Genomic DNA, 23,293 nt, shown 5'->3' with positions numbered 1-23,293 from the left:
ACGCCGTTTCAAAATGACCTCTTCCATGCAAGAGGAAAATAAAACTGTTTTACCACACTTTTACACCTCCCCGGTACTGGCGATGGCGAAAGCTTTTTTGGTGGTAGTTTCACGGACAACAGCAGCTAGTGTGTGAGTTTTTTTTTTCATGATTCTTTCATTCAGTTGCAGTTCAACATTTCACGCTGGGTTTCTGTATGTTTTTGTATGGGGAAAGCAGTTTCGCTGCTGTTTTTTTTTCTTTATTTGGTTCGAAATAAATGCCATGTCTGTAAAGGGATCGCTTTCGGTTTCCATTCCACACTACTGACTGCGAGCGGTGATCTCTCACTGGGAACAGATTTTGCATATAAAGCGACCCGGAGCAAGGGGCCCGTGCTTAAAACAGTGCCGGGTTGGGTGCACTGCTGCCAATGGGGAAAAATGAAATGCAAAAAAAAAGGGAAAAACCTCATCCAACCACCCTCTCCCAACTGAATGGAACTACTAAATCCCATGTTACACGGTTGCACTTTCGGGACACAGTGCTACATGTTCGTGATTTTGTTATGATGATTCGGGGATTTTTTTTGGTGCTTTCTACGCTTCCCAGGAATTCTGGCGAGAAGCTGGTAATGGTGGTGCCCAGTGTGTTCAAGTATTTGGCTGTTTTCCTCCCCGTTACACCCCGGCCCGCACAACCCCCAACCCCGAATACGCCACCAAAACTTCATGTTCGAGCAGAGGCTTACAATCGTTATGCTGCGCCACGAAATGAAGTGAACACGACGTTGCCGAGTGGCAACTTAACCCGGGAAATCGTTCGCAGTGCCACACTGCTTTTACATGGCGTTAAGGTTTTTTTTGCGTCTTTATTTCCCCTTCTCCCCTCCACCGTTCCGCACGCGGTACGGCTCGTGCCGCGGAAAAACGTTCACGCGCGTCTAGCTTCGCCTCGCAGCAGATATAACATGTCCGGAGAGTTTTCTATTACTGCACAGCGTTTCGTGGCTGCCGCATTCAACCGTTCCAGCGCACTACCAAGTGGAAGCAGTGGGCAACACTGCACTGCATTTAAAGCACACAAAACTCTCTGATACCGTGATTTGGCAGTGGCAGGAACTATTCGCTAAGCTTTTCAGGAATTCGGGGATTCGCGTCAGTTCCTGTGTATAAGCAGCTAGCGGAGACAAAAAATGCAGGGTGGTCAAACGTTGATCTGTGCAAAAAAAAATGGTTCAAATTGAATTTAGTTTTATTCTTCATCATTGACGTTTGCACAGCATCATCGCGTGTGCTTTTTTATACCAAACTTTACACCAGTGCGTCGGGTGGCTTTAGCGGGAATGCATTAGTTTGTCATATGGTTTTGTCCGCACTGTCTGTACTTCACTTTGTTTTATGCGAGTTTTATGTTCTCTCATAACTCGCCAGCGTGAACGGCAGTGCGAGGGTTTATGGCCAAAAGAATTAAGCTTCAAACATTCATCATTCGATGGCGAGTCGGAATTTGATGGCGAAAAGCTGCACTTGTCGATGCATTATTGCAGCCTGTCATCGAAATGTGTGCGCCTTTTGTGTGGGAGACAAAATGGGAAATGTAAGCCTTGCGGGCAGGGACTAAATGTATTGCTATTCTATTGTTAATGGCTTTTGAGTAGGGATTTTTTGTTCGCGTTCGTTTAAAATTTAGCGGTTTATGGTGCGCTTTTAAAAGCAAAAATAAACCCTATCGGAAGCTGGGATTAAATACATGTTTTGTGTTGCGTTTTCCACGGTATTTTCTTTCTAATGAATGCTACGCTCACTCTATCAAATTGTAGACTGGAAATTGTAGAATCTCTCGCATTGAATTACACACGATTGAAATGGATGAAACACCAAACAAACATGGGATGATTACACAGGACGACGTATTCAACTGTACGTGTGTTTATTAAGTTTGTGGCAGCACCGGTACACAAAATAAAGGAGAAACGCCAAAGAGCACGGGTGTCTGGTCATGAATAAATAATTTTCCCGTGTCCATGCTTCAATCCGCTTTTCAGCTTGTAAGCTTCGTACTATTCAGTCTCATATCATAGAGCTGCACAATGTTTCGCACTTTCCTATGTTCTGCTCGTCTAAGGGACCTCATCGTGGAACAAGTGTGAATTTTCATCTGGACCGTTGAATGGCACATTTATTTTCGCCCCTTTTTCCTATATGTCCTCACGGTGGCCTCAAACATTTGCTCAAACAAGGTCCTTCAAAGCCAACGTTTAATATGGCCGACGATTAAGCGAACCGAACACCCGAATGCCTTGCGGTTTTGTGCCTTGTGAACGCCTTCAAATACATATTTATTCTTGAAAATTAATTTAAAACTCCGTTACCTTGGCACGACGGGCCCGGGTTTGCCGTCGGTCCCGGCAGAAGTTAACATTGGCAATCGTTCCGGCCGTTCTTTCAGAACTCCCGGTGACACTAAGCTGCTAGCGGTTGATGATGAAAATGGGAAAAAATGGAAATCACTTTCAAATATAATGTGTTTATTATGTTTTCTTTTGCTTGCCCTTTTTTACCGTGGCTCTGTGCCGTGGAAGTTCCTGGTGTTGTAAGGCATCGTCTTTTTTTCTTCTTGCTACCGGATGGTGAAGGAAAAACAATTTTGTCAGGCCTTCCGTTTCGGTGACTTTATATGGGTGGTCACCTTCATCTCGGTCGGACTGAAATGGCCTGCATCCAGCCAGCAATGCCCTGGGACGCAATGACAACAACAGAGACCCAGCCCACCCTGTGGTCGTCCAGCGAATAGCGCACGAATTCGCTACATTGGCTGGACGGAGCAGGAGGATTTCTAAATTGATTTCCCAAACTCTGTGCCCTGCTCTTGATTCCGCCACACTCTGTACTCTCTTTTCCTCCGCACTTTAGCGACATTGTTGTTTTGGCGAAATCTTGAAGTCCTGAACGGTTACAATAATAACCTTAAGAGGCCGAGAGAAACACCGAAATGGAAAGAAAGTAAAACCTGACAACTCAGTTGTTTTTCTTTGTGCGCCCAGGAGCAAAAGAAATGACAAAGTTTTCTGTGCCCCTGTCACCGCATTGTTTCGTTGCCCAGTTTTGGCGCTTTCGAACGGTTGCCGCCGAATGGAAGGAAAAAGTTAAAGTGCCTTTTTAGCATACATAAAAATTCGCATCCGCCTACCGGTTTGCAACGCAGCACTCACGGTCGTGGTGCCTCTTCCTCCGGTGTTCAGCTTCAACGTACGCGGCCACAGCGCATTAAGGTCGCAAAGTGTCGCCAATGACTTTAATAAAGTCGCCCAGTAGCAAATGGTACAAATGGCGCTAGGGAATCATGCCCAATGCCGTGCCGAGTGTGGATATTCCTTGAGCAAGCTCTACGTCGAGAGTAAACCCAAAGTCAAAGTTGGCAAAGTCGGGAGAAATTAATTCCCTACTAAAAACCACAATTCCCACCGCAGGGAACCTGGAAGGTCTGCCTCTGAAGTTCCCCATCGCTTTGTAGTCCTTGAACTGTAACCCTTTTGTTCGGAGCTCGGTGATAGCTGAGCTGAGTGTGGATAAAAGACACCGAAGTTTTAGTTTAAAATTGTGCGACTTTGCTAGACCAATAAAACTCGCCGGGAAAACACATACACCACCACCACGCGGCATGGGTGCACTTTCATTAACAACTTGGCAACAGCCCTGTTGACAAAATCTCGCTTCCTGCCCTCCTTTGCGGGAAAAGTTGTGTAGCGTTCGGCGGTTTGCAATTAAATAATTAGGAAAATAATTTATTCACGTACCCTGTAATTGTAGTAATCGCAAAATGGGCGCGAATAATCATTTTCTGCTGCCGTTAGCAAATTGCAGGAACACACCGTCACGCTGCGCTGTGTGTTTGGGTGCGCGTGTGTGAACTCTTGGCCCTTTTGCGAAGGAACATCTACCACCGGACGGTCTGGAGTCGTTCGAATCCACACAAAACACTGGTGTTTTGTGTGTGTGTGCATGTGGCAAACCAGTGGACGGTAATTGTTTGCACCCTCTAGCACGTTCCCGTGCAAACATGGATATGATTAAGGTAAATATTAGCATAACCAAATTACGCGCCATGCGCGTCGACACTCATTTGCTGCGGCATTTAGAAGCGAAGCGTTGAAGTCCGGTGGTGCATCCGGATAGAAAAAGGTCGTTTTTGGTGGCTTAGCAAAATGCTTTTCTTTCCTTCAATTCGTTTCCCTTCCTTCAATCATCGTCACTGATAATCTCGTCGGGAAAGCTTCGCTCCAACGTTGCCTTCAAACGGCCGCTTCCTTTTCGATTCCCATTAATCTTGCTAATGAATAGCGACTGAAAGCCAAGGTGTGTGTGTTGGAAGAGGTTGTATGTATAATCATATTTTATCTTGCTCGGCCTATTGGAGGGAGCGATGGTATGTCGACAGGATATTAAAAACGCTTAAAGTTTCCTCGGCTCATTTCACGTTTTTGAGCATTTTCCTGCCCAAATCCACATCTGCCCGGGAGCCGAGCTTTCGATCCATCTCATGTTTTTGAGGAGTTTGAGAAAATTCTCACCAACAGCCCCGACTCCCCCACGGCATTCCGCTCTACAAACCCGTTCGATTCCAGTTTTTTTTTTTATCGCCCAAGACAATGAATTATGTAAGGCGCTCGGAATAATTTTGCGCTCACTATATCTGCTTTTCTTCGCACGGGAACGCTCGCGGAACATCTTTAATGAGCGTGCGCCAGGGTTCCGGGCAGCGTAGAACACACAATGATGGCAAATTTTAACGCCATTCCATGTCTTAAAACCCCTTTTTTCATTTTCTTTCAATTTCTTCGTGCTAGGTGGCTCGTGGCACCAAACGACGCGCCCATGGCTCGACTCTGGGATGCCGTTAATTATTCATTATTCTGAAAATTTTCAATTCATTTGCCTTCAAACCGCCGCTCGCTTTCCGCTTCCATGGCCCAAGGTCTCCGAAGTTGTAAGCAAAAGTGTAGCTGAGAAAATTAAGCAGCAAAACACGAAGCACGGTTACGGCAAACAGAACCTTACTTAGTGAGCTCAGAGCTATCCCTTGGCCTTGAGGAGATACATTAAAAAAAAAAAAAGCCCAGAAACAGACAAAGAAAGTAAGAGCAGCTTAGGCCAGGGGAAAACAAGAAAGGTTTATCACTCCATTTCTTATCGCCGATGGATGGCGCGGGGTTGAAGCGAACGCCTCCAAGCAAAAGGGTGAACATGAAAATGGCGTGGAATTAAGACTTGTGCGAGTGATCCAAAGCCCGTCGTTGGGCGATTTGAACGCCAACGGATTTGGCAGCCGAGGGTTTTGTTGCCGGGTTGTTGATGTAAATCCGTGGCGTATGAATTTAAAGGCGCCTGATGTTGTTATTTGCGAAAACGGGCAGTGAGTGGCATTTCGGGTACAGCTGTTCTGTTGATGAAGTGAACCGAAATCGGATAACCCGTTCTGAGTGGGTTCGCAGCGCTGCCACTGCTTATCAGGCCCCATTAAAGTCGGTCATGCTTCTCGGTTGGATGCGCACCGACAGGGCGCGCGATATGTAAATCCCGTCACATTAAATTCGTGTAATGCGCCATGTTGATGGCTCTGCCAGGGGAAATCACTTTCAAATTTCTTTTCAATAAAATCCGTCATTAAAACGGGAAATAATTTAAACGCCGTCCTTCCATTCGCGTCGAGGCGTTCACTTAAATTCGTGAATTACGAGCGGCGCATGGGGAAGACCGGCAGCACCATTGTCAGCTTTACACGGTTATGATTATCTCCGTGAATCAGAGCGTGCTCGTGATCCAAGAAAATTTATCACAAATGAAACAATCACAATTCGCCCAGTTATGCCGTCGTTTCGTATCGTCTCGTCGTCCGCACCTTGTCGGTGACTTTATCGATGATGACAGCCAGAGTTCCGTTTACAACCGAACGTTCCACGATTATTGTCGTGTCGAGCAGCATGGCGCAATGTTTCATTATTTTCAGCGTTTGGCGTCCGCTTTACGATTATCGTGGGTAGTAAAAAACTCACAAATAAACTTGCCCAACCGTACATACGTACGTACGGAAAAAAAAAGAAATCCCGGGACGAGAAACTCCACCAAAATGGCATAAAAATGCAATGGCAGCAGCAACACATGCGCCAGGGAACACAATGTAGTGAAAAAAGGATTGCTTCGGTTTTACACCCGTTACGGTCCTGTTTTTGGGGGCACACAATTCATTACGTTCGTGGCCATTCTTCTTTTCATTTCCTGTGTAAAGGCACACATACAACCCGGGGCCCACTCATTGCTTGGGCGGGATTTCGACGGGATGTTTTCGGTAACCGAAGGGTTCACGGTTCCACCCCAAACCCCGCGAAACAAACAAACCTTCAGCAAGAACACAATGTTGAGCATGGTGAATAATTGACGTTTTTATTAACTTTACACTTTATGAACGTTTATTGAGCTTGCATGTGAGAATGGTCATAATTTTTATCGCTTTATATTTCCATTTTCCGTCTCCAGTGCTTTCTTGTTTCGGTTTTGCAGAACTGTTACTGCAAAAGGACGCTGCGATTGCATTTGCAAATAAACGGGTGTGGATGGCATGGCTTTCAGAAGAAGTGTAGTGCTGTTCATTGTAGTGTAGCGTTTTCTTCTGATCCTCACCCCGGTCGAGAAGTAAATTTAAACTCAAGCTTGGCCATATCTACCTTACCTATTTTATTCACTGGCTTTAGCAATCCCACGGCAATAGGTTTAAGGCAACAGCGAAACGATGGGTGTTTGTAAAATTATGTTCAAAAGAACACAACTGCTGGACCCGGTGAAATAGCTTTCAGAAACATGGTTTACCTGTCCTTACCTTACCTATTGAGCTTAGCGTTTACTTTTTCGTTGACGATAGGATGGTCAAATGGACAGACATGATGTATTAGGGCTAAAGCAAACTGGACATTCGTTTAAAATTTCTAATTGGTGTCGGAATACGTTGTTTTAATTAAATTATTCACGGTACGCTCGTATACGTTATGTTTCCGGAGAAAAGGAAAGGAAACTGGCTGATGATTCATTTCTTTTAATCTTCAAAGTTTTTTTTGGCTTGTTGGAATACTGTATACATTGCTTTGAGCTCCGACAAGTGAATTGTCCGAAAATAGATTCACATTGGGTCTTTGTCGGAACAGTAGTTTTGTAGGGGTTTTTTTTTAAATAGGCGATAAAGGTTTTCACTCCTCGCGTCACTATCAAAAAGTTACTAATTGCCTTTTTTATGCTGAAAAATTCTTAATAGAAATAAAATTTTCCTGAAAAAAATAAAACTTTGGTGCCGTGACCAGGAAAATTACAAATTTTGAAACATTGCGCTTTTTGTGAAAGTGATCAGATTTCGCGAGAAAGAAAAACGCTTTTGTGTCCGTTCCAAAAATGTAACTTCTACAATACATAACGATAATGGTTACATTAATTTTGTTTCAGGATTAAATTTATTTGATCGTTTAAAAATTGATGTAACAAAATTACATCGAAAATTACTTTTTCACTTCTTTTTAGATACTTAGTTTTTACAGTAGTAGTTTCAGTAAGACTTTCCTCATTGTGTTTGCTGACAATGACTTTGATTTGTCATGGTTTTCATTAAAAAAAACTTTTGAAGGAATAAACCATAAACTCTCCAATAAAATCACAAAATTTAATGTCATTTGATGTGCTTAGTAAGAACTTGATAAAGATCTGTTTTGATGGTATGTCTCAATCGTGAAATAAGTTTTAATACAGTTTTTCTGTGTGTTTCTTCCCCAAACATTCCCAAATCATTACACCGAACAATCGAACCGTTGCGGGGAAATAGGCAGCCAATGGGATGCTACACGCGTAAACCACGAGACGGAAGACAACCGTTTTTACGACCGTTTGGCCAATTCTTCCCACGAATAACCGAATGGGCGTTATTATTCCCGTTTTAACAATCCAACCTCCCCACGACAAAAAAAACAATCCCTACCAATCGTTTGCAGTCCATTTTTGACTGTTGAATCTTAGAAAGCACTAAAAGCAAGCTCCACTGCCTCGTTTCGGTAGGATTTCGAGCAAATAAAATCTTACCGAAGGAAATGAAATGTAAATCCTTCCGCTTCCCTGCCCGGTTCGGTTGCCGTTTTGCCCGCACACCGAACTGCATCGGGAGCTGGGAGCCGGTTCGAGGCCAATTAAACGATTCGCCTTGATCTCTCGCTTCGGCTCGCAGCACGGTAAGGATTCTTACTTTTATGACCGGAATGTAAAGCAACCTCATCACGAAGGATTTGGGTGCTTTCGCATGGTTAAAAGGTGGTCGCTGCGCAAAAAGGAATTGGTCGCCTGTTCACTGACCGAACATAATGTGGAGTTGAATGGCCATTCGATCAAATACAAGGGCAAGCGTTGTGCTGCTTTTATGAGTAGAAATTGTAAGACGCGCTCCAGTCGTTTTCTACAGATCACCGTAAATAAACGGAACAAATAATGTGAGCAATTTGGCCACTGCTTAGCTCAATTTACTGATCTTTTATTACCAATGTTCTGTTGAGATGATTGGATTGGAAAATGTAAAAAAAATCAACATTTCCTTATCGATTATTGATTTTTTTTTATAGCAAAACTTATCTCGCAGCGATTCGAACTGCTTATACGCATTTAAAGCTAATTCTCTATCCAGATTACCAGATTACCACCGTCACACTGGTGGTACTTACCGGTTAACGCTTTAAGATTCCGGCATTTGCTTCCTCATTCCGTGTCGGAAGAGAAAAAATGCTGAAACACGCTGTCTTTCGATTCCATTCTGATTTTTCCTTCCATAAAGCGAATACCACAACCATTCAACTGTACACCAGATGATTACACCGGAGCCGTCTTTTTTCTGCTTGCTACAGATTTTCTAATTCAAACCTGCTGGAACATTGGGAGTTCTTTGCTGTTCCGGGGGGTTTCAGTTTTTCCAAGGAATGTCCACCGTTGTTCGGGCGCCGGCAAAGACTCTGTGTGGTTTCGGTCGTAAATGAGCTTGACTAAACCGATCGTAAAAAGACAAAAACACTGTCCAGAAGGTGTCGCACAGTGTGCGGATAGTATCCTATGGAAGGTGTTGAATGTAAACTGTCGCTGGTAAGGTGCGAAGAAGCTGGTCGGTGGGTGTGGAAATGAATTGAACCTCTCACACCTGGGTCGAAGCCACTGTAGCTCGTGCTGGAAGGATGGACAGCTTTTTGTGTCTTTACCTTCGCCATTTCCACTAATGAGATTACCGCTCAATAACTTTGACAATGAAGTAAACTTTTTCTCTTTACTGCCTTTACGGCACGGTATGGAAGGAAGAATGTTTTGGCTCTACGTGTGTCTGTGTGTGCTCGAGAATTCAGCTCACGATTTAAGTCAAGCTGGGTTTTATCGTGCCACCGCACCGGAGTGACTAGAGGATGTTTTGATGATGGGAAAGGCAAATTTGCGCCTTTCGCCTTTAAAAAAGGTGAAAAGCCAGTCACCAAACCCGCGCTAAAAGATGAGAAGTGCAACGGCATGAACGAAGCGCATAAAAAGGAACACTTAATCCAGCCAATTTTCTGCAGTTTGACTCTCTGGAGAAACCTCTCCACATCCCAGCCGAGTGAAATGACATCAGACGGTTGGGCAAAGTGAAGTTAATAAGGTTTTCTTTTTTTGTTCTCGTTCACTGTTTGCTTCACTGACAGTTTTGGCTCCCCTGTCGAAAAGGTAGAGTTTCTACCGCCAATCAACTGCCTTTCACTCGAGCGAACTTGGCAAGTGTCGGGGCAGAAAAATGTCATTGATCACTTGCCTTTTGTGCGATAATCTACGAGCCACCGAGCGCCTCCATTCGTTTAATAAATGTGTTTCCATTGCAAAAAATATGAGTTTGAACAAGTCCACCATTAACTGTCACTTCAGCCATCGTGCGTCAAGTGCTAGCGCACTGTAGCATTGGGTATAGCCGACGCGAATGGGGGCCCAGGACTCTGGCAGCACAACAAAAACCACCGGCCGTCATTAACTTTTAATGAGTCATAAATTCGTATCTTGCTTTTATCTACTCCCCTGTGCCCAAACAATGCTAATGGAAACAATGATCTATTTGCCTGCCGGCCTGAAACGGCCTAAGTTCATCAATACATTACGCCAAAGTGTCGCCTTCGATGCGCCCCTCGGTAAAAAAACCCCTGGAAAAAGGTGAGGACGGCAAGTACAAAAACGGAACACCAACATATCTGTTGAATGCAGTAGTACTTCCGCACGTCAAGGGCTCGCATGAAATCGGCGTTCATCGATGGGCTATTACATGGACTTTCGTAAGCACTGAGCCGCCTTTGCACCCCCTAGCCCAGCCGCTCGGTGACAGTTTTATGGGCTCCACCGCATAATAGTTCCAATTCGTCGTTCGCGGTTTGCTGGTAATAAAAACAGACGCACACACAAAAGCTCATTAGACGCCGCGCCGCGGCATTGTACGGCCCCGGGGATGTTTTACACAATGACATCCCGAAATGAAGGGCGATTATCGAATGGAAAATGAAGGGAGGGATTCGAACCGTAGTCGGGACGCGGAAGTAGAGAAAATCCTTGGAGCGAACTGAACAAAGGATTTGTATTCTGCAACAACCAGATCGAATGGTTCGAGTGGCGGGGTCTGCACGCGATTCCTTTTTATTTTCTAATCAAAATACGATTATTCATCCGATGGATTAGTTGGTCGTGTGAAAGCCTAGCTCTGGCAGAAGTGAAGGAAGCACGTTTTGTTACCGTTCGCCGAAGAGAAAGCCGGCTGGTACGTTTGTTGTTCGATACGGAAAATGTAGACCGAGCAGTAAGACAAAAAGAAAGGAGTTGGAGAGCACTGGCAGAAACGGATCAATAAATCAAGATCGAAAGAGCTAGATACGGATGGAAAGTAATCAAATTTGCGGCCAAGGGATTGTGAATTGAGTGACAGCAGTTTTATTGCCGCTGTTCATTCGCTATTCTGTTTGTTTGTTGAATTTTCGCAGCCTTAACTGATTCTGATTTTTAAAAGAATTTGTGGCGAATATTTGATGCTAATGGAAGATGGAAATTCGTACCTTAACCTTGAGAATCTTAAAAATTTTCATATAGAAATAGCAAAACCGATCTTCATCTTGTTTTCAAAAGTCTAAAGCCACATCTTTAAGCTTAACTTCAATGAAAGTCTGCCAAACTCCAAACATTCAATAAGCATAATCAATTTCAGGTTTTTCGATGATTACTTCCGAACAACTGCTTGCCTTGTAGCTTCCACCCCGGTCGTCATCTCTAAACACTGTAAAGATCGAAAGGACACTAACCGTGCACCAGCTGGTGCGGCAGTTAACAGCAGGTGTTGGTGCGCTGCCTGGCCTCACAATCTCTGGATCTCTCTCTCTCTCTCTGTCGTTTGGATAACCAAAGCCCGTTAGCGACGTTCGGGCGCATTTGCAAAATTTTACAACGCCTGTCTAAATCAACGAATATTAAATTCCTTTCTCCCGGCACTGATTGGAAAACCCATTAAACTCTTGGGTGATTAGGCGAGAATGGGATAGACGCGGGCGGAAACCGGAGCACTTCTGGGGCACGGTTGTTCGGGGCTTTGTGCCAGCCAGGGCACCGGCGACGGGGATCTTTAAGGAGGGTTTTGTAGAAATCTTTACTAACTACTTCCAGCTACCTCTTCCGTGCCGCCATTAGCGCATCCGGAGGCTTTGGAAAAGTTGTACTCCCACATGGTTTTCTCGCTCGTCGTACTCGAACCCTTACGCGTGTGCTCGTGTATCGGCTGGCATGACAATATTCGAAACCCTCGTTTCGCAATCCCCACACCCCGCCGGGAGTTGCCAGTTTTACCCCTACGAAAAACCCATCCGTTCCGGAGGATGAACTTTGAATTTTTGGCCGAAACACAACAGCGCAGTTGGTCGTGGTTGCGCTTGAAAGCCGAAACCGTTGGCAGTACATTCTGCACGATGGCAGCAGCAGCACCATTTAAGATGAGCAGATGAATCGTTTCCTTGGGCGCTTCCTTTGCTGTGCAACAGCCGAACAAAACACGTACCGGGCTGGAGTGTAAAGTTTGGAGCGTAAAATTGAAATATAATAAAAACTTATTTATGCATGTTTTCCGTCTTTTCACCGTCACACGTCCCCCCACACACACACACACTCATCCACCGTTCGTGTTGAATGTGCTGTCCTGTGGAGGAAAAAACCCTGGCAGATCCTTCCGAAACGAGCTGCTCTTCAATGCTCTCTCGCAAACACTTCAACAGAAGCCAATTCTATAGCCACTTCCTGCCGTCAAGTGCAGTTTTAATTTTTATCTTTAAACCATCGACGAACACACACGTTCAGGCGGAAAATGCAAAAAAGGCACACACCAGGCACCCCAAGTGTAGCGTCTTCACCAGCACCTTGACGCAGGCTTGACGTGTGCACGGAAACGCCAGGATCTCGGAAATATTACGCGAAATACAAAGTGAAGCCACAAACTGTACGCAAACTGTGGAAGCAAGAGCTGGAAAAGCTGCCACTGTTGTTGGGCTACGGTTTTTGGGAAACGTGACAGGAAACTTCCGACCCACGGTGATGGTACACAGGGCTGGTTGTATTTTTTGCGCACCGCTTTCGGGAAGAAATATTCCAGCCAAAGGAAAGCAAAACAAAACCCATGTGGCGCACCTTGCCGGCAAAAACAGTCAAAGACGAAGCTGTTTCACATTTATTTCGCACCATAAGCCAGGCAAGGTACCTGGTTTGGTGGAACATCTTGAAGAAACTCGCGGCAACACTCACGCGGTCGCCAGGTGTGCGAGTCGCATTTAACAAGCCCAATACTTCACGGTCCCGTGAAGGCACGGAGAAGCGTACCGAAGAAATAGGGAAAGGATCTGGAAGTAACTGTTTTTCTTTAATTTAAAATGAACTTCAACCCTAAGGCGGGGCTGCCTAGGCCCCGTGTCGGGTTCAGCGTGGCAGGCTGGTTGGGTCCGGTTCCTTTGGGGAACGCCCAGATGAGGAAGGTCGTGTGCTCTACCTCACACACACACGTCTCTTAATTGAGTGAGAGATTAAGTTACGATCCCGCGAATGGAGCATTGGTACAGCCGAAGCGTTGGGAAGCAAACACACCGTGCCACCGTTAAGCGGCAACCCGTCCTGTCGGAATCGGTCTGTTTATGTTCCACTTGGTGCTGTTCTTCGCGCAACGGAAGGTGTTTTCATTTTTATGTGCAGCTCACTTCACCTTCATGCAACCGCAAACGACCGACCGGGTGAATGGTTGTTCGTATGCTCGTGGCGTAAGTGTATCTTTTTTTAACAAACTTTAAACGCCCTAAAGCATCGGGAGCGAATTCCGCTTCAAGAGCTGCTTGTTTTGCATGTGTCTCGTACCATCGGGAAGGAACCCGAGGGAAGGTTGTTTTTTTGGCGTTTGAAAGTTCCTATTATTTTTGCCCCTTTTTTGCCTCCGAAGCACTTAAATTTTGTGCGAGGTCGTTCGTCTTCCACGGGATGGAAAGCGATCCAGATATCTTTTTGCACCGGCGCACAAACTTTACGTCCCTTTGCTTTGAAAACTTACTTCAAAGCATAGCAGACAATCGATTCTCGGTATGGATGAATACATCTTTCTTGTGCCATGGAAATGGGCAAGTAGCATCCAGCATCATCATCGTCCAAAAACAAAGCACTGCTTCACACCTTTTACGTAAAATATCGATTTCCAAAGGTAATCAGCTGAAAACCCCTGCAATTCACAAATATTGAATTTCCTTGGGTCCGATCTTCACGCGAAACAAAGCGCTTCTCTAAAACGTATCCAATTTTGCACACACCTGCCTGGTGGGTACAGCGGGCGACAGGAAAACATTGATTCCGGTGGTATGTTTCGCGTCCGGGGTTCGTGTCATTGCTCCAAAGCCGTTACCGCGCCCATAAATAATAGAATAAATAAATATATAGCCGAAGATTTATACGGTACGATAAATCATTTTCCTATCTCTCACCGACCGAAACCCGGTCGTGCGATGGTGTTTTTGGGGAGGTATTGGCACTAGGAACGGAGTGTTCGCGTTACATGCCACCAGCATCCAGCATTTGCGTTCATTCGAAGGAAAAACGCCATCGCCTCGGGAGGCGACGCCATACCTGGTCGTCACGGTTACGGGGTGTCATTTGCTGACTAGTCCGGGAGTAACTTCCTTCTGGGCAAGACTAATGAGAATGGCAACCACTTATCTCTTAACTTTCCGAGCACGAACCGGGCCGGCTTATAGCGTGGCGTGTGCGTCAGGTGTAGCAGAGGTAGTTCGGGCGTCGAATTTCGCCGTACGAAATGATAAATATGATCTTTAATGAGGGACGCGCTCAGTGCCGGAAAGATACATCTTTACTGGGTCGATCCTAATCCGGCTTTCAGAAGCCTAAGCATAATGACACCCGGGCATGGCGGCTAGGGTCGTACGGTGGTCGATTTGGAGCAGGAGTTTAGCTCTGTGATGTGGCTTTTAATCGTATCGCTGGAAGATATTGATGATATGTTTTGTGGTAATTCCAGCACGGGTTTTGGCCACCACGGCGCAAATAGTTGAAATCACTCATCATCATTCCGTGCATCAAACAACCCGCAATCAATCCGCAACACCGCCTGTAAACGACAATGTAATCTGATACTGGTTTAAGGTAGAGCAGTTTCCAGTGTCCTTAGACGTCCCACCCGAAAACTGATTCCTTTGGTGGAGCTGTCTCCGGATACGCCGTACCGGACAAAGAGAAGTGAATCTTCGTCACCAAATCCGGAGGCGCTGTTGCCTGTGATTACATCTAACGATACGACACCGACAAACAATGTCCCCGCAGCTCGCCGTCAGGATCATACACTTTGGTTACACTTTGTTGCGACCATTTTACTCCCACCCAACTATTGTTGCCCGGCAACTCCAACACTCGACTACCTTAAAACCAACTCTGTGTGTTTTTCGGCTGCTTCTTTGAACAACCGCTATTACCGTAGGTCCTTCATGGCGAAAACCTCCTCGCAGAGGCAACCCGAGGTCCGAACGAGATGAGCAAGTCTAAAGGCATGAAACATGACCGACCATCTATCGTTTGGCTGCAGGGTGGAAACGGAAATGATCTTTTAAGCACAACGATCCACCAAAGTTCACGTCTAGCGTCTTTCGGACGACTTTCGGTTGCCCCTCGGGCGGGCTGGTTGCTGCTGCTACGCTTCAAATTTAGTCTCTAAAGGACAACATCCGTATCCGTAGTGCTCCGTCTTAAGTGTGCCCCCGGGGTTGGCACCGGTCTCTAGACTCTCTTGTCCTGTGACCTCCACCCGAACCGGCACCGAAAGTACGACGACAAACTTGTTATCAGATATTTTCGCTCCACAAAAGCTAGAAACAAAGCGTTAATGACTTTTCATTTTCTTCCCCCACTCGCAAGGCTCACGGTATCAGTACTCCGCCGGAGCACACCTCACAAGGTTACCGGAGTACCAACCACCGGCCGTGGCATAACTTGGGGTGTCATTATTATGTGTCATTATGGGTTGAAGCGAGTGGTGCGCCACTGTGCCGCCTTGGTTTAGTTCAAGTCGCGAACGAGTTGTACCGAGTCGTGACAAAGTTTATCCACTGGCAAACAACAATTTCTACACGGCGAGTTTCCAGCAGGGATATGGGAGATGTACTTAAAAGTGTCACATTCCTTGGTTTGTCATTTGATATGATTTTCGCTTACCTTCCGAGTGGCTTGTTGCACACTGGGCGTATCCTTGAAGGTGACATAAACTTGGAGATCTTACTGCTGGTAGTGCTATTAGCTTCCTGTTCATGCCGGAAAGTAAACCAAAAGGTATCTGAAAGACACCAACACCACAATTACAAATGAGCTCAACATTTTCGTATGGGAGCAAAATCTTTGGATCAATATTCATTGAACCTTGTTAGCATGTGATATTAAAAATGAACATATTTTTTATCCACAACCCACCACAGCCTCCGTACAATGGGTCGTGCCGTACCAGAGTTTCAATGTGTGGTGGGAACGTTTTTTTGCCATTAGTTTCTTTTCTTCTTAACGCACGCATTCTTACAGACAACGGCCATTAGACACACTCCCTACAGGAAGGATACGTTTTGTTTACGCTAGCGAATAGCTTGGGCAGTTATTTATGCGTGAGAGAGTGCAACTGTGAGTTAGGGTATTTGAGCTGCTGTTACACCGTTGTTTGTGGAAAGAAGGGAAACATTTTTTTCTCTCCAAACCCCACTTGGGCTTTCTTATCACAGCGACGAATCTGCTCCCTTGCGCTAGGACACCAGCAGATCCGTAGCCCTCGTATTTCGCTGGCTCTATCGGGCACGGACGGTCAAACGGTACACCCCAACCCCACGCCCAATCGGCTCGTTTGGCAGCCTCACGGTGGAATCATATTTAGATTTATGCGTTTTCTTCTAATCGTTTTCGACGAAACACATAAATACACATTCGCACAGCGTTAAATTCCCTCCCCCGGCCGGTGCCTGAATGGCAACAAAGGTCGAGGACCGTAACCGTCTTCTGCTTCAAGCGCAAGCATTTTGGGATGTGCGGAGTTGTCGAGGAATCGGTAACAGGGCGGAAGGGTGAGCAACTGTTGGCACCATTTGCACACACTTACGTGCGTGGAAAAGTTATGCTTATACGAAAGAGATCACCGAAAAACTGCGTACACGCGGTGAATAAATTTAAATGTTCATAAATTTCCAAACGTAGTCCTTTTAACCGTGTAACCACTGCCAGCCCGGAGATTCGGAGTACCATCCCACCATCTTGCTGCTGCCGCTGTTTATCATACAGCTCTCGCATGAAAAAGGATGTTTGCGCTTTTTGGAAGTCTCCCATCGCTTCAAGATGGTTTCTGCGCTTGTTTTTTTTTTATCTGCCCTCGGTCGCTTTTGCTTCGTTTCGACACCAATTGGACCACTCCTTGGAGCACGGGACACGCACGGAGCAGGAAAAACGGCAGCAAACCGTACGCATTCCCAAATAATCTCACAAATCGGAAAAATATCCTCACGGGAGGATAGCAACAAAGGCAAAAAATATGGCTCCGTAAGGTGCGGCCGGGTCGGAATGGAGTGACGCGGGCGGGAATTTAGGCTGACTTTATCTTGCCGAATAAATCAAACGCCTGTCAAGTCGGTGAGCCAGGGAGCCGCTTGGGAGAACAGGCAAGTGTATCCGGAGTACTGCGACAGAGGTATCAGGAGGGAATGTGGGAATGAAGCGTGGAACATATCTTTTTTTTTTGCTATTTAAAGGATGTTTTTGTTTTCTTTTCCTCAAAACTGTGGGAATTGGTTGTGTTTGTTTTCAGCCGAGTGAAGTTGTGATCTAGTCTCATCCAGAGCCTGTGAGCCTAGAGCTTTAATGCGCACTATGACAAGCGGTTCGAATTACATTACAATTTGCGGTAGACATTAAACAAAACCATGAACTCGGGCAAAAGCACACGCTCAGCTCGGAGTTCTAACATTCCCATTGTCCGTCCAATGTGGACTGTTGTCCGCCCGCGGGGGAACATAAATCATTTCGACTCCACGGTGGTAAATTGCATTTGAATCCCGTCGCCTCCGGGCGGGGCGCATTTCCGTGGTTTTAGCAGCGTCCGATGGGCAATTTTTCATTTACTAACAAATTAAAACACCGCCCAGGAAATGATTGTGCAACATGCAATCGTGATTTACATCTGCCTGAATGGAGGTGTTAACGATGCGCAGCACTGTGCGGGCGAACAATGCAGTGGAGGGATGAAAAAAAAGCTGTTCCATACGGCACATGTTTCCTGTGTAGGTATCAGCCTTTTTTCACTAGCTGTTGCATGTTTGTTACCATGTTGATAGGGATATAATGAGCTGGACAATCACATAACAGCTTCATGTTAAACTTGTGCGGAGTTGTTGGAACTTTTTCCTTGTCCGGGAAGGATGGAGGATTGCAAAATTAACGTGTGGTATTTTTGTCTGTCAAATCGCCAACGATGACCGATGTGCAACGGGGATGAGTCGAAATGGTCGTAAATCATACTAAGTGGTGTAATTTATTATCACGCCACCTCCGGCCCCCCCAAAAGCCGGCCAACCGCAAAGCTTTTGCAACTAGTTTTATGTTCAAACTGGAGACCGAGCGCCAAACAAAAACACGGCGCACAACGATGCTGTAATTGAATACAATGCAAAAATGAGTAATGTCCTGTTTTTGTGTGGTTTTGTTTGGCGTTAGAAAAGTCTGACCTCACTGATCAAATTATTGGATATGCAGAAATCAATTTGTGAGGAGTAGTTGTGAAAGCAGCCCATTACTTAACAGGATTGCTGCGCCTGCCAGTACAACCTGTTCCAACGCAATCTGAATAGCTTAATCACGTCGAAAACGATACACGGCCGCAATAGTGGAAGAAGTTGGCCGTCTACAAACGAAGCGACCTGTCGTTCGTATTTTGCGTTCTTTTTTTTTGGAACGTGGCGAAGGATTTCTCTGTTTGTAGCCCATTCATCAACCGGTGTCCATCAGCAGATCAATTATGTAGCACCGAAGCGGAACTTGTTTTTATTCGCCACATCGTACCCGTTTGCAGGCTGACGTGCTGTTGCGGGAGTACCCGGGAGTTGTAGTGGACGAAAGTTCTTATTTTTCCATTTCATTACCCATGAACCGTGCCGAGCAAGAAAACTCCGCCAGATGTTCTTGATAAGGTAGATTGATTGAAGTCTGAACACACAACTGGCCGTGCGGTGAGGTTGCCTTTCGGTGCTGGCACAGGTTTGTCCAGCAAGCATTCACTTCCACTCAAACCGAGCGTAAAGAATACACACACACTCCCTATCGTATGTCTGCAATACTTGGGGCATTGAGTGACTGGACGATAAAATAGTTTGATTTAATGCAACGGAAAATGTTTCTCCTTCGCAAAGAAAACTTTCTTGCCTCGGCTCGATGGTTGGAAGGTAGGAATCATGCGAGCTGCACCGAACGGACCCGTACTACCGCTGGTATGTAGCAGAAAGAAAGTACTAACGAATGGCCAAAATGGAAGAAAAACGGCACAACCCTCAACTCTCGGTGGTTGAGCCCAGTGAAGGGGAAATGAATTGAAAGAAAAACAAACCTCATCCAACACAGCTCACCAATGAGATGATGCATACACACGGAGGCAACACGTACCGTTGTCTTCCACTTTGGATCCACTTCCGTCCGGGAACCATCCCGGCATCTGGGTGGTTGCAGCATTCGCCACGCGGTGAAAATATACCAAAATTTCAACAGCATAGCAAACACTTTGCAAACGATTTTTCATGCGGAAACGTAAACATACTGCTGGGGAGTCAACGGTTTCGGTTTCCCGTTCCGTGGCACGTGGATTTCGTTACTCAACACACTTTACCCATGGGGTTGTGAGAGTGTTGCTGCTGGTGCGGCAACATGGTGAGCTGTGGAGAGACTCGGCCACTTGACGCTCACTCCCTGTCCTGACCGGGGCGAGTGAATCTCAGCGGGAACACTGGGTTTTTCCGACTCGGACCAGTGCAGTGTGTCCGATCCCATTTGCGAGTCTCTGAAAGTCTCCCCACGTTTTTTTTTCAGCGTTCACAGCATTACAAAGTTAAGCCTAAAGCGGTGCGAAAAAAAAAAATTACTACCAAGCGCACATTGCACACGGCAGACCACGATCCGTCTGCTTCACCAGCCTTATTTTCCCTGGCACCCATAACCTTGGCACAAGCTGAAAAGGTAGAAAATTAATGGTTAAAATGCAAATCTGTGTGCTTTTGGCTTTTATTTGCATCAAGTGTGGAATAAATCTGAATTTTCCACCAGCGGTAACTTTTCTTGTGCCATTTTTTTCCCACCCCCTGGTGGATTGCCGGCTAGGAATTGCCTGGACATTCCCGAGCCGCCGACACCGATGGGAAAGGATAACAACGTTTGCGGTCGGATCATCAGGACGCTTCGGTCCTGAATGGTGTGTGGAGCATGTGGACTGACGTGGGGCTTAGGTTCTTGTGGCCGAGGTCCTTCTCTACAGCACGGTCGGGGGAAGTGAAGGATTTTGGAGGAACAAAAAAAATCTTACACCCCAAGGACCGCTGCAGGACGCAACCGAGCCAGCAGCCGACCGCAAGGGAGAACGAAGATTGTGGAAAATTGCTTTGGTTTTGGCTTGCAGCAAACCATTTTCCCGGGCTACGCGCGGATTGGATGCATACCGATGGATGGTTCCCACCGGAGGCTCCAAAGACCGACCGAGAATGGGTGGAAAAATTAGACCCAACGCTCTTACGGCACGTCCGAATGAGTTTTCATCGTTAGTTGCTTCGTACTGCTTGTTTTTTTTTGCTCCTTCCTTCCACTATAGCTTTCCAGTCACATTCTATGTTGCGCGATAAATGCTTCCAAATAGAAAGCATACTCTTTCGTTCGTGGGAAATGAATGGGGGAAAAAAACCTCCCAAACCGGCTCCAAATGGCCGACTGATGGGAGTATAGCTTGCAGCGAACTAAAGCCGAGTGATGTTGCTCATCGTCGTCGTCCCTGGTGCGTGATGATAACTGAATGCAAACTGCACCTGTGGCAAAGTAATGGCCAAAGGGTGGAAAATGAACAAAAAAAAAAGAAGCAAAACGCGCCCACGGAGGAGCGAAAAAATGGCGATGTAAATTGAAATTGTTTACTTCTGCATTTTAATTATTCGCATTTTTTTTTGTTCCTCAGCTCCCATTTATGGTTCGCTTTTCGCTTCAGTCAAAATAGTTTGCTGGTTAAGAGTATTGGAGAGTGTGCAGATAAACGCAAAAAAAAAACCGAGCCTTCCCTGACGGTTTAAGTGAAGCATCCGTTTACCGAGTGATTGCAATGCTATCATTTTACGGTTTTTTCTTCGTTAAACGCAAATTTAGACGTGTTTGTGCTATGAATTTGCCACGATGAAGACTTTAAACAAATAAAGCTATTTAGCACGATATCATATTTGTTTAGGGCGACTGAGAATATTGTCCGGAATGCTTTGCCTTCACGCAGGCACCCACTCGAATAACTTTGCCTAGCGGTAAGCTACTGCTCTACATGAACACAAAACCATCATCGTCCAACCCATCGTCTTACCGTCTGTTCAAAAACTTTTATTTACCCCCCATTTACATGCAGCAACAACCTGTCCGGCTTTACACATGTTCTTTCCCGTAGTTGGCAATCGCAGGACACATGCGCGACTGGTACTTTATTTGGTTTTTTCTTTCTTTTACTTTCTATAATTGCAGCCACCTTTCACTCGAAGTCGATGCCGATTCCTATCGTCCATCGCACATAGTTTACTGAACACTCATTTCAGAACCCCGTGAGACACGCGCAGGAAACGTATCAGCACGAACGTTCAATTACAATCAATAAGCTTAGGATAATTTACAACAAGAAAAACATAAAACAAACAAATTAACACAACTAAGAAAAGAGCTTAACCTAACTCTGCGTTTTGCGTAACACAACAAGGCAGAATTTTCGTTCGGAATGCTGCATAGTACAATGATTGGTTTCGGTAGTGCATACACATTGTGATAGTGAAGAAGTGCTGGAATTAGGGAAAATAATACTGTTTTTACACACCACAGACACTATTTGATAGAACGATAAAGAGTAAACCGCAACAAACACGGATTTATAGAGGAGTCTAAAGACTGGAAATTCAAGGTGCTCAACGGTATTGAAACACACACAAACACACAGAAAGCTAACAGACAAAACGAGAGAAGAAACGAAAAAAAAAACAGTGTACTTAGCAAAGATCGGAAGAGAACAGAAAAGGAAGACTGCTTCGTGGAAGATTCCCATTCCATCCCTCCGATAGGAACGTCATCTAAGACCGATTAAATGCTGACAGGCGACCAGAGGGCACATCTCCGTCAGTGCAAGTTCTGAAAAGTAAGATTATGTCCTTTACTATGTGTCACGTGAATGTCCCCACCAACACACCTTCCCACCGTTCCCTTGCGCCATCTCCCGACCATTACCCGGATAAGTGGAGGGAGAGAAAGCGAGAGAGTGAATGGAAAAAAAATCGCCGAAAGGTCCACCTTCTCGTCTAAACGATGACTTCCGTTACGCGACAAGATTGGGATGCGATACGCGATACCACCAAGCTCCTTCTGTGCTGCGTGCAAAACACCCAGCAAAAAGTGTCACCTTCGATCATAAATTAAACCATCGGCCATGCCGAGCTATGTCGAGTCATTGTCGGACAATTCCTGGCCGACATTCGCCGACAATCTCCAAAACTAACGAACGGTCAATACTGTGCCACGCTCGCCACGATTGCTTGCCTCGAAGCAAAGCTATGCAAATGTTGGTCCACTGAACCACCGAACCACAATCACTGTAGACGGCCCCCAGTAGGGATTTTGGGGTGACTGGCCAAACTCACCACTACCCCCAAAAGAAAAAAAAGATAAAGAAAATCACACGGATTTTCACATCGTAGCATGAAATTGGTTTTCTGTTCACGCAGTGTACGAACGTACGCGCCACTCTACCGTTCTCGTCCGGTTCTTACCCTTAGACGACCCGTGCACTGTAAAAGGGAACTTTTTGCCCACCCAGTGGGAAGTCGCATGGCGAAGCAAAATGTGGTGGAAATGATGATGAAAAAAGAAAAAAAGAAAGGAGGAAGAAAAACAACAACAAACCCCAAATTTTAATATTCATTTAACGCCATGATTCGTGACTAACATACAGTTTCCCATCCGTCCGCAACCGGGGACGGCTTTAGCTACTCTGTATCGCATTCCAATTTTCTCCGAAGTCAGAATACTTGGTCGGGGGACCGTTCGGCTGCCTTTCCTCTTCGTTCTCTCCCCCTTTGCCCCACAGCCACAGTGCACTGCTGCGTCTGGCCTCGCCCCGAGGTGTTGTCAGTCAGTTACTTATGGGTCGCCCGTATGTTTCCCGCCTTTGCCTTGCGTGTTGCCGTTCAAATACACCCATTGACTACTACATTATCTGGTTCCCAATACCGTACTTCCTTGTTTTTTGCGTTGTATGCATTGATTCCTATTTTGCTCTGTTTGTTCGTTGTGTCGTAATCTTACAGTGTCGTGATTTATGCATTCTCCTAGGATGTCCGTAATTATTTAGTAGTTTTGAAAAAAAAAAACCGTGCTCATGCTCATCTCACAACACTGAAACCGCGCTCGTCCACTTCCTAAGCAAATGCGT

The 23,293-nt window shown here is 45.7% G+C and overlaps 1 protein-coding gene across 2 annotated transcripts in view; it reads left to right on the top strand.

Annotated features, from left to right (window-relative positions):
- LOC128715405 (CUGBP Elav-like family member 4) overlaps positions 1–23,293 on the top strand; it is a 303,826-nt gene that overhangs the window by 205,272 nt on the left and 75,261 nt on the right. The window contains exon 1 of one of the 2 annotated variants that reach the window (XM_053810299.1): positions 21,871–22,003. The exons of the other annotated variant lie outside the window; for it this stretch is intronic. The gene's annotated coding sequence lies outside the window, so the exon portion shown is untranslated. Of the gene's footprint in view, positions 1–21,870; positions 22,004–23,293 lie in introns of those variants that run through there. 2 annotated transcript variants of the gene reach the window in all.

This window comes from Anopheles marshallii, chromosome 3, assembly GCF_943734725.1.
Source record: "Anopheles marshallii chromosome 3, idAnoMarsDA_429_01, whole genome shotgun sequence".
Lineage (NCBI taxonomy): Eukaryota > Metazoa > Arthropoda > Insecta > Diptera > Culicidae > Anopheles > Anopheles marshallii.
This window is presented reverse-complemented; position numbering and strand designations above follow the sequence as displayed.